The 12,188-nt window shown below is 27.0% G+C and overlaps 1 protein-coding gene across 10 annotated transcripts in view; it reads left to right on the forward strand.

Moving 5' to 3' along the window:
* LOC107451816 (uncharacterized) overlaps window positions 1-9,255 on the forward strand; it is a 29,143-nt gene extending 19,888 nt beyond the window's left edge. For 9 of the 10 annotated variants that reach the window (XM_087167276.1, XM_087167277.1, XM_087167271.1 and 6 more), the window contains exons 7-8: window positions 3,766-3,882; window positions 4,832-9,255. The gene's annotated coding sequence lies outside the window, so the exon portion shown is untranslated. The remainder of the gene's footprint in view (window positions 1-3,765; window positions 3,883-4,831) is intronic. The other variant, XM_087167269.1, reaches the window with a different exon arrangement.
* Window positions 9,256-12,188: the final 2,933 nt, after the last annotated feature.

Below are 12,188 nucleotides of genomic sequence, written 5' to 3' on the forward strand. Positions count from 1 at the left end.
ATGAATCTCTTGGTAGAACTATATTAATTATAATGATGTTATCAAAAATTTTGGGAAAAGTTATATATCCGATTATGAATGTCATTGTGAAGATGAAAAATTAAAATTTTATTGATAAACATAAACATATTATTACTGGTAATTTTAATATTATAGAGAACTTAGGAATTTAATGATAAAAGGCACAAAATTTAGATCCATTTACCAAATATCAATTAATAAATTTCTAAAATACTTTCTTAATGATCTCAATAGTTTTTGTTGAAAGATATCAAATAGATTCTCATTACCTTTAAGTATGTTAACAGAATGGAAATAGGGTGTTTATTATTACTTTAAAAACTTTGTTTTAATAATAAGGATAATTTAAATAACTGTAACAATTCAACAAATTTTTCTAAAATTGTTCAATAAATAAAGCAACTACAAAAACATTTTATAGTTTCCCCATAGACAAAGCTAACAATAACTATCCAATCTTCTGTAAAAAATTCTTTATTGCACTTTTAAATATGGAGTTAAAAAATAGTAAAAATTTTTGGCTTTAGATAAGAGATTAAAAATTAAAATTAGCTATATACAATTTCCTTACTTAATTATCAGTCCTAAATTTCATAAAATTCCTATAAAACTTAGAACAATCACATGTCACTAATACTTACCTAACTAAATCTGGCACCATTTTCTCTAACTACTTAAATAAAATTATTAACAATATTATTAAAGAAGGTTTTTCTTGGATTATCGCTAATAATCAACCGATTTTAGAATTTATTAAACATATTAAAATTAATTCTATTGTGACTTTTGATTTCCAGGATCTTTTGAATAGCATTCCCCTTTCTAAACTAAAAGATGTACTTTTGAATTTTTACTATGATTTTAAAAATATCCTTAGTCATGATTTTGTTTATTGGGAAATTCTAATTAATTTTCGTATTTTTAATAATTATCTTTACAATAAAAAAGATATTTTTCTTTAAATTGATGGAATACCACAAGGATCTAATTTTTCATCTCTCTTATCTAACTTATTTTTGCACTATTAGTAAAAAAATTATGCTCTTAATATTAAATTTGTTTTTAGATTTATTGATGATTTAATTATCTATAATTTTCAAGATAATTCTATTTTATTAAACAACATTTACCCCGAGGAATTAATTTTGCTTTGTAATAATGATGATAATATTAATTTCAATTTTTTGGATTTTGGTATTATAAAGGAAGAAAATATCTTCTTTGTGGATTTGTAAGATAAAAGAAATGATTTTAACTTTAATGTAAATAAATTAATTACTTAGAATTCTTAGAACATCTATTTAAATACCATTTTTAATCAAATGAATAGAATTGAATGAATATGTAGTAATGTTTGTTTATCCAAAAAACAAATAGAAAAACTCTTTCAAAACTGATTAAAAAAACAATGGACAACAACTAAAGTAATTAAATTCTATGTTAAATCATTTAGTTAATTGTATATTATTGTAAATAAATTTACTAAAAGACTTCTTTGTTAGTTTATATAATTTTTACCATGTGCAAATCCTTTTCGGGCAAATCCACGACAAAAATTATTTGCAAAAATGGCAATTCATGTTTTTTTCTCTTTCCTATTTTATTTTTTTCTTAAATAGAAGTTAATTTTCTCAAATTATTAATTGTTAACTTCTTTAAATTATCCAGTATAATATTACCTTGTGCATATCTATTTTCGGGCCCATCCTTAATAACTAACAAATCAAACGCACTTCAGTACTGCAGTAAGAATCCACGATAAAAAAACCCCCTCTATTTATGCTTTTACCTCAATTTGAGCTTCTGTTTTCATATTTTGTAATCTGGCAATCTTGTTGTAAAAATATTTTAAATCATTCTTGAAAAAATTCCCATTCATGTAAGTTCAATTGAATTCGCTATTTGCTTTATAGATTTTGTTTTATGTTTTATTCTGTTTTTTATTTTATTTTCTGATTTTGCGTGATATTTTTACTTAATGTGTTCTATTTCATTTGTTGTAATTTTTTGTAAATTTTTCTTTTAATTGCTTCTCACACTATTGTATTGATAGATTTTCTTTGGCTATATTGATACAATATTAGAAAGTACTCCTTTCTGTGGATATAATCGCGTGAGCTGATGAAAAGATTATTTACAGCTTTTTATTAATTTTCCCCCTTTTTTCAGATTTTTTTTCTCCTGGATTTTTATTATTTTCATTATTATTATTTTTCTTTTTCCCATTTTTCATTGTTCTATAATTTTTTCCATGTTTTCTGTACATTTTGAACTTTAAAAAAAAAAAAAAAAAAAAAAAAAAAAAACTTATAAATTAAAATTGAAAATAATATTTTTTATGGATTTAAGAAGGTTTATTATTTATTCTATTCCTGAAATGATCCTAAGTGCTCATATGCCACTATTCTTTTTGTCACCATTACAGTCTATAGGAATCTTGAAATGTTTTTTTTATCAGGGAAAAGATTTATAGAACTAGAATGTGATGAGGCTGCAGTGTTGTCATCTTGTAAGTTGGAAGCATTGCTCGGGAATCTGTTGTGTAGTGATCATCTGCATGCCAAAAGAAAAATTATATTTTGCTAATGCACAAGTCTACTCATATCGTGTCTTTTTGAAACTGAGTAGTGTAAAAGTGTATAAAAAATAATCAGTAGCAACTAGTTAACTGATCCCAACAAATTTAATTTTATGGTATTAAAAATAATTTTAGCATAGCTCATAGCCCAATCCACTTTTACTGATGAATTCGTTAAGAGAAATAATAGCTAAAATTTTTGTAAGACAAATTCATCTATAAATTCTGATTGGGAATAAGATCTATAGAGTTCTGTCCAGATCTGGATACAGATCTACAAGTTTATTTATTAATTGTTCTTATCTCTTCAGTTTTTTTAAAAGTATGTCGAGCATTCTATATCAAAATATAATGAATAAAATGTAACAATTTATTTCTAGTTTTCTTTTCTTCCTTAGTTAATAAAACCTCAATGATTATTATACAATTTTTATAGTAATTTTTACCTGAAAAGTATTTCAATTCACGCCTATTTGTTGTATAGTGTATCTACCACTACAACAGAACAACTACCCGGTCACCAATGTGGGGGAGAAGTTATCGCAGATGTCAACCTCCGTCTATGAAAAGTCACCCCACCATAGAATCAAATTAACATGTTTTATATACTAGTGAAATGGAATTGTATTTTTGTAGTGGTAGGTACACTACAGTTGCATCCTCCCTTCCGCACAATTAAATTCTGTATTTAGTGGTGTGCCGAGATATTTCATTAATGATTATAAATATGCTGACATAATTTAAATTCCAAAAATATATCAATAAGCAATAATATGTAAGTAAAATCCTTAAAAATAATTTCCACGCCTGGTTTTTTCTTTTCATGAACTTCCACCAATGAAGGTTACCGCTCAAGTTTTGAGCATAAATTACACCCGTAAGTAGTTTATGATCATAACTGGACAAATGGTACATTTTGATTATCTTCTAAGATTAGGTTTAAGGAGTGCTTGAACTTGAAATATGTAACATTGTTGTAGAATCTGTTTGGTATATGTGATGTAAATGTAAATAGTGCAAAACAGAACAAACAAACAAACAAAACTGACGGCAATTTTTTTTATTATTTAGTAATTTATATTATATCTGTCTTGCTTTGTATATTAGATTTAAAATCTTATAAATATTGATGTAGTTTTCTTTCACTTGTAAATTTTTTTTTCCAGTATATGGTATCAGCATTGCATGACAGTGTCTGGTCGTTATTATCATATCATCATGAATCTACTCCTGAAGCTCGGCTGTTAGCATTTCAGAAGAAAGTTTACCTTACTATAAAGAAAGTTAGTATTTGAAAGTTTTTTTTTCTTTTAAACTAGAAGAATGTTCAAAATTCAAATATTTTTATTAATGAATTAATTGTTCACTTTTCATTTCCTTTGCTTTCCAAACCACTTTCTTGCTAGAAAATATAATATGTGCTTGTCTTAATATCACTTTTAAAAAATAAAAAAAATTGGTTATTATTTTGTTTTTTCAGGAAACATATAGTTCATCTTCCTGTATCCTACCTATATTTTTTAATTAGTAGCAATAATGTCTGAGTAGTTAATAGCTTAAAAATGATAATTTAAAATAAAAAATTAGGTAATAAAAAATTTTCTTTAAAGAGATTTACTAAAAGTTAAAAAAAAAAACTGATTGATTGAGAAAGTAAATATCTCATTCATTAAAATATAGATGTTTTTAAAATTTCTTTTGAAAACTTATAAGAAAGTTCTTTAAATTTGGCAGTGATGTGGTGTATGTAAATTTCGCATTTTTTTAAAAATTCGATTTGGTTACTGATTTAAGGAAATTCATTAATACGTGCCTTCAAAAATTTTATTAAAAAAAATAATTTAAAACCATTTTTGTAAAAAGTTTCATTGCTTAAATACAATGTTATAAAGATTAGCTCAAGTTAATTTTATTTGTGTCATATGTTATAAATTACGAAATCACTTGTGTTCTATTTTATGAACATCATTGATTATTTTAAAAAGAACTTCAATAAATATATATTTTTCAACAATTATTTTAGAAAGAATTGCAATTTATATATTAGGAAGTTTTAAAGGGCATTCGAATGAATAGGAAAGATTAATCCAAGGTGCTTTTGGGGAACATTGAATTCCTCACTCTAGTGCTTAATATTTTTAAATATAAAATGATTAAACTGAAATCTTAAGAAAACAAATAAATTTTCGTATGTAAACCCTGTTATATTTTTTAAAATAAATTATTTTTTAGGCAGACACTGTTGGAACTTGCTTCTATGAAATTGATTTCTCCTAAAACTTATTTATCACTATGCCACTGATCGTAATATGAGGTAGAACTATTACTGTTTCATGTTTTTTTTTTGTTATAAGAGCTACAATTTCTTCAAAATTGGCTGAAGATATGTTTTTGAAGTTACATCTATAATTATAATCAATATACTGCAAAACAAATACTTTTTAAGCAAGTTTACTTTTTACAATTTTAAAATAATTTTGAACTACTGAAAAATGTTATTACATCTATACTTTCGTAAATAGACTCCTAATATGAAAATATATAGTGATGGGAAAGATTGAGTAAAGATAAGACAGAAACATAGCAATAAAAAGCAAAGCAAATATGTATATAAAGATTTATGACAAATATAAAAATTGCTTTTGAAGACTGATGATATAGACTATTGCTATTATTTCATAATCCTATTGCTAGTACCTAAATCATTAGATAAAAATTAAAATTATTAAAGTGAGTTTGGACTATTCTACAATTTACATTTAGCTATATATTATTTGTTGTTATTTATCTGACAATTTTCCCAACTTGTGCTGTGACAAATATTTCCAAATGATTGATTGCATGTATATATTTTTACTTTCGGATCATTAATGTATTCTTTTTCCTATGAAATTGCAAAAAAATATTCTTATTATGAACAATTAATAGTGACTAATCAGAGTTTAGAAGGATATTTGAAACATTAAATTATGTTTTAATAAATTTGCTCAGTTTATAATTGTTACTAGAAATGACTCGTATGTATTTAATTGCAATACCAATATACCTGTACATTATGCATAAAACAATTTAATACTTTGTTACCTGGTGATTCAAACTTCACTTATTTACGTGCAATCTTAATGTTTGAAAAGGTGAATGTTAATAATGACAATTAATTAAAGCCAGTAAACTATTTTTTTTTTTGTCTGAATAAAGGTATCTTTTCAGAATGGATTTGGATTATTGTATCTTAAAATAGTGGGAATTGCTATCTAGAAATTAACTAAACCAGGAGAGTAGGCATAAGTTTGGTCCCCTTAATTGTCATTTTATTTGTTTGTATTTATAGAACCATTCAAGCAAATCAAAAGAAAAATTTTGTCACTCTTAAAACTTATGTAAAGAAAAAATTTTTAACTTTTGAATAACGAATTCGTAACGAGGTTCATAACTTTCTGTATTATAAAACAGAATCATTTTCTTAGTATAATGTGTGAATTGTAAGGTATATAAATTTTGACATTGTTTAAAACTGTATAATTTTTAATAATGAAATGCGAAATTCAGGATTAATCACTAATATAGGAAAAAATATATAAAATAAGACTTTTTTCGAAATTTCATACTTTTTTACTGACTCTAATTGATCTTTGGATTTTTCTTTTTTAAAATTACTTAGTTTAAAATGATGAAAAAAATTTTGTAGCTCAGAATTGAAAATGTTTTGCTCATTATTAAAATATTTTGTTAAAAACATAATATTAAATTACATATAATAAATTATCTTACAATAAATTATGAGTATAATATTATCTTACAATAATTGAATGAGTTTCATACCTTTTCAAAAAAAAATTTTTATTTGCTTAAATAGTTCCAAACCTATGATGAAATATGCAAAAATTAAAATTAACACATTAACTTTCAATGGCTGTTCAGACTAAATTACTGTGGCCATATTTTACAGATGTCCACTTTGAAGATTAAGAATTTGAATCTGCGAGGGAAAAAGAATGCAGAGAGATTCAGAGAAATTAAGTTTTAACAGACAAAAAGTTTTTATGTCTGATTTAGCTACTTTAAATATTATCTGCTCTAATTAGCATATTTAAGGTTGTTCCTTTAAATCATTAGGAATAAATGTTAGATGATAATATGATGATTACATTAAAAATAATTTAGGTGTTTTTTTTAGTTTGTGTATGGTGCAGTAAAACTTAGGAGCTGACTTATCTTGTATTATGTACAGAATAGATTTAGTTTCAACTATCTCCTCTTAAAATCTTCGATTTAACAATATCTCTAGTTTTTATTAAAGGAATAGTTATTCAATTTGTATATTTTTTGAAAAAAAATAAGCATTCTCTTTTTTTATTTAAAAAAATTAAATTTACGTTATCGCTTCTGTATATGAGAATAAGAGTTTATTTTAAAAATTGAATTTTTTTTCTTCTAGAATAACTTTAGTAATTTTGATATAATTAACTCAAAAAACTAGTTACAATTATTTCCTCTACCTTTCTTTACTTTCTATTAACTTTTGAAATTTGATAATTTCATGAAATATATTTAAAAACAGCACACTGTTGATTTTAACTGAGCGATTTTTTCACTAGATCATATGCAAATATCATGCTTATATAAAAACGCTTTGCGACTTTCACCCTTATTTGGTTCATTTTTGTCAGTGTTCTATGTTAGCAGTGAAAACATTGAAATGAAAATCTATAGCTTTTCTATTTTAATATAATGAGGTATCTGAAGCTAATTTGATCAATATTATTTTTCTAACAATTGCTTGTAGTGATGTAGAAACTGAGCTCCATTTACACACTGCCATTATCATTTGCAATTAGATGACAGAAATCCATTCAAATTTGGCGGAAAAGAATTTAATTGTCTTTTCAGACTTCCATCACTTCACTTGTTTAACCACTTTGTTAGTGTTAAGTGTAAGTATCTCAATCAGTTCATATATTTCGTTTTTATGAATGAAGATTAGGTTTTAATCTTTGAATTCCAAATTGCTATACAGTAAATGTTTGTATAATTTGTAATACATAAGACAAAAATAACTTCACCTTTTATTTCAAATATGTAAGTCTCCAAGAAGAGAGAAAGAAATCTTACACTTGTGGCTTATAGTTTTATTATCATTCACTAAATTCGTTCTACTGTTTGTCTATTTTTTTAGTTGTTTTCATAATTTGGTGCCTGTCTGAAAAATATATTTTTCTTGAATATGTCAAAATTAACATAATTTTTGTGTATTAAATGAACTTTAGGTAGATACTTTTTAAGTTCAAAAATATAAAATCATAAGAAGAAAGAAAAAAAATAGCATTCCGAATACTATTTATTAATAAGTTTTGATAGTATTTTAGAAAAATAGTATTTAAAGTTATAAGTTTGAGGAAACTTAAAGAATAGTGGTTCCTGAAATAAACCCTAAAATGTTTCTCTTCTGCTCTGTCATATTTTAAACTTAAGTGTTAAATACTCTTAAAAGATTCTATAAAGATTGTAAAAATAAACTAATAAAAATGTAAACTTTTTTTTTTTTGTAACTTAGTACCGCTGTCCTTAAATTGATGTCATATTTGTCAGCACTCATTTACTTTTTTTTAAGCAACACAATGGGAATTTATGGATGGCAACACTTTTTCCAGTTTTCGAGTGACACCAATTTTTAAAAATGATTCTGTTTCGATTGAATGGCTGGAGTTTGTTTTTCTTAAATAATTCTAACAATTGTTTTTACAGCTATTTGTATGCCTCTTTTTATGTTAGGAAAGAAAAACTAATAGAATTAAAACACTGGAATATCTTATATAATGTGAGAATATGTGTGAACTTGTTTGCTTTAATTTAAGTCTTCAATAGGGGAATGCATTTATAAATTTTAATTATAAAATATATTTTTTGAAAAAGTGTGTTGTATGTAATTCTTTTTTTTTAAATGTAAGTATTGTTTTCCAGCTTATATATGTAAACATTATCTATTATATATATATGTGAACATTATCTTGACAAAATAGTTCATAATTTAACAACAGTTGCCCTTCACGATTGGAAAACTTATGGTGAAATGAGGAGCTTAGCTTTATATAAGTATCGCTTAGAAGCTGTCATTGCCCACCTTTCTAGTCAAAATTTAGAACAGGTTTGTTTTAAAATTTCAACATTTTTTATGCTTAAATCGTTATTTTAGGGTTTAGATGTTCTTGAAATTATGAGGAATACTCATTTAAAATTTGTATCCAAACTCTCTCTCTACCGCTACGATTTCTATAATCAGGTGAAGCTTCTTCACTATTTCAATGTACACATTATTTAATCATTTCATTATTCATCTTAATCTTGAATTAATGTAACATTTTCTTAAGAGTTATAGTCATCATTATAACTCTATTTTACATATTTTATTTTATATCCGTCGTTTAACAGCCAACCCAAGTTTCTGTTTACGACTACTAATGTTCAACTCCATAGCCTTGTAATTTTAAACCAATCCAGAAGACAAGGAAACTCCTAGATCAGTACCCACAGAGGTATTGATTTGTTAAGGGAACACAGTATTATTCCATATGTCTACTTGAATATTGTATAATGCTTCAAAAAAGCATACCAGAAGCATTTCACTCAATAAAACCGATTGATGATCCATCGAAAAATGTCTACTGTTTTTTATATTTTAATAATAACATGAATGTTAAATACTTTCAATAGCATTTACACATATTGAATCATTTCTATAAAAAATGTAAGCAAATTTTTGTGAATAAGAAGTCACGAAAATTTGTTTTGATGTCATGAATTTTTTTTCCTCGGACCTGGTGAACACCTTGTAGAGTTAGTAAATGTTAGCAGTTGTTGTTCACAAGCAGTTACAATATTTTTTTAATTTTAAGTCAGAATGTTTTCTCATAAGAAATAGTAGCTTAACATTTATATACAGTACACTCTCGATGTCTCAAAGTTGAAGGAACACTTAAGAATTTTCGAGATAGCGAGTTTTCGCGATAACAAGTTAGGAAATGTTCTAAAAAGTAGAAAAATATATTCTGAAATATGACTTTAAAAAGTAGAATCACGAACCATCAGAATAACTACTAATACATTTTGATGTTATGATAGTTGACTAAAAGTCTTAATACAATGACAATTTTATTTTTAAATGTAAGACAAAAATAATTATGCACTAGATAGAAAATAATGGGCTTACAATAAACTTACCTTGTGATTCATTTTTTATTTCAAAAACACATAACAAGGTTTTATAATGAACTCTTCGACATAAGAATTCAAATTAACATTAGGTGGATATGTGATGCGTATCTGCCAACTCTACTGGATTTTGCCAGTTTCTCCTGCTCTACTAGTTTCATTAAAATTGTTCTTCTTTTTGTACATTTTAGAAAAATACATAAAATTGAGAAAGTTTCCTAAAAAAATCCCTATTGAATTTTTGTACAGACTATTGCTTGAATACTTAAATAAGTATTCCTAATACATAATGAAGCGAATCTCATTTAAAGAAATCATTTCAAAGCTTTTACATTAAATATAAAATCTTTTAACTATCTTTAATGAATTAAATGCACTTTACTATTTGAAATTCTGAGTAAACATAATATTTCAAGTTCATTTAATGTAAATCATATCTGGAAAATTTTGCAGTTTTACTACGTTGATGACTATAAAATTTTCTAAGTGTAAAATATTTAGTACTTTATGCAACAATTACCATGAAATTTATATTGTGTCGTAAAATCTGCTGGATTTTTTCCTACTCATGTAGGCAGCTATGATAATACTAAGAAAGAATTTTTTTTGTTGACATAACGAGGTTATCGAAAGTATACGGTATATAGAATGAATGTCTAGGATTCACTCAAATGTTATTTTTTTCTATAACTCGACAATGTTCTGCTTGGGGTGTTGACTTAAATGTGAAGCTGGTTGATGACATAGTCTTTATTAGTGGCAATGCTGTTGATGTTATTCAAGGACAAATAAAATTTTAACTACACTTGTTACATTCTTTAATAACTTAATATGAAGCAAAAAAAACTGAACTCAGTGGCACGACAGCCCATAGAGGGCCAAGGCCTACTGTGCCCATCTCAGTTTTCTTGACCTAGGACTCTGGGTTGCAGGAGCAGATGTTCCGCTTTAGGTGGTCAGTCGAACGTGGAAAGCCCGGTGTTTAGTTCCCAAGCATGCTTGGTACTCACAGAGCCGTAACTTCACTCCTCGGGGCCCTGGGGCAAACATTTTCAAAAACTTTCAGTTCATGACAAAATTTCAGCGAAACCGATTAATCCTGAGAAATTAAATTTTGAAGAAGTCGTACTTATAAAACTCGATTTCTCATAAACTAATGCACTATTCAACCAATTTCGCTCAAATTTGTATTTTCCATGTGGAATTAGATACTTTAAAATGATACAAAAAAAAAAAAAACTGTATGCCTTACGATTCAAAAGTTTTCAGAATATTATTGTCCCAAAGGGGACGGATCGTTAAGACACGGTTCCCAGCAGATCACCGAAGTCAAGCATCACTGGCTGCAGTCAGTGTGCAGATGGGTGACCACTTGGGTCAGTCTGCGTAGGGACCGAGGGTGTGCGTTATTGGTCTTCGTTAAACTGATCTACGATAAAGTGCTCGACTTCGGGTGCAGGTCACCGGGCTACCGAAGCGGGGGGGGGCATCCCCTCTGCAGAGGATCAAAATTGTGATGGCATGTCTTCGGATCATCCTCAAGGGTGTTTCCCAGACCGTCGCCAATAGCCTATTGTGCAGCACTAGTGCGACGTAAATGATCAACATCAGACTATTATAAAATAAAAAATATTTACTAAAAGTTATTTCTTGCGTGGAATTATCTTTAGGTAACAGAATTTTATAATCGTGTGCAAAATTTTTTCACTTCCCTTAAAAAGCTCCCGATTTGTAGTGAAATACAAAAAAATAAAATTAACATTTGGGGGTCCAAACTTTGGATAGCTCACCCGACCCAACTATTGGGACCATATTCCCCAGATTACAGCTACCTCCTATATTACGGGGGGTTAGAAAATCGAATCTGTTGAACAAAAGTATGTTTTTGCGTCTGATTGCGAACTTAAAATAAAATATCATGCACTAATTAATTTGCATATTTGATGTCACACCCTCGACTTATTAAGATGGAGTCCTAGAACGTGAAGATCCGATCATTAAATCAAAAGTTATTCAGGGTGGTACTTTTTTGGTTCACTGTACGTAAATGTTACCAATTTACGACATCTCACTGAGGAAATATGACTAGGGGGAAAATATTCATGCTGTCTACTCCTGTCCCCCATGCCCACAGTAGCCTCCTTTTCCTCTAAATATAATGCTAATCATAAAATACCAATTTCTTCTTCAATTTGCAAAATAGGTAGTAAATTGGAAAAAAAGTAGTTTCTTTTTCTAAAATTCTCAGTTCTACTTTACTTTATTGTAGCGAATGTCAAATTTTCAGAAGGGGTGGCGCACATTATCTTCCATCTCAATTAAATTTCAGAGGAAAATAAAGTTTTTGATTTGGAAAATAGCTTTAAAGTCGAAAATAAGA

Source organism: Parasteatoda tepidariorum, chromosome 7 (assembly GCF_982258835.1).
Source record: "Parasteatoda tepidariorum strain Cologne lab strain chromosome 7, Ptep-v5.0, whole genome shotgun sequence".
Lineage (NCBI taxonomy): Eukaryota > Metazoa > Arthropoda > Arachnida > Araneae > Theridiidae > Parasteatoda > Parasteatoda tepidariorum.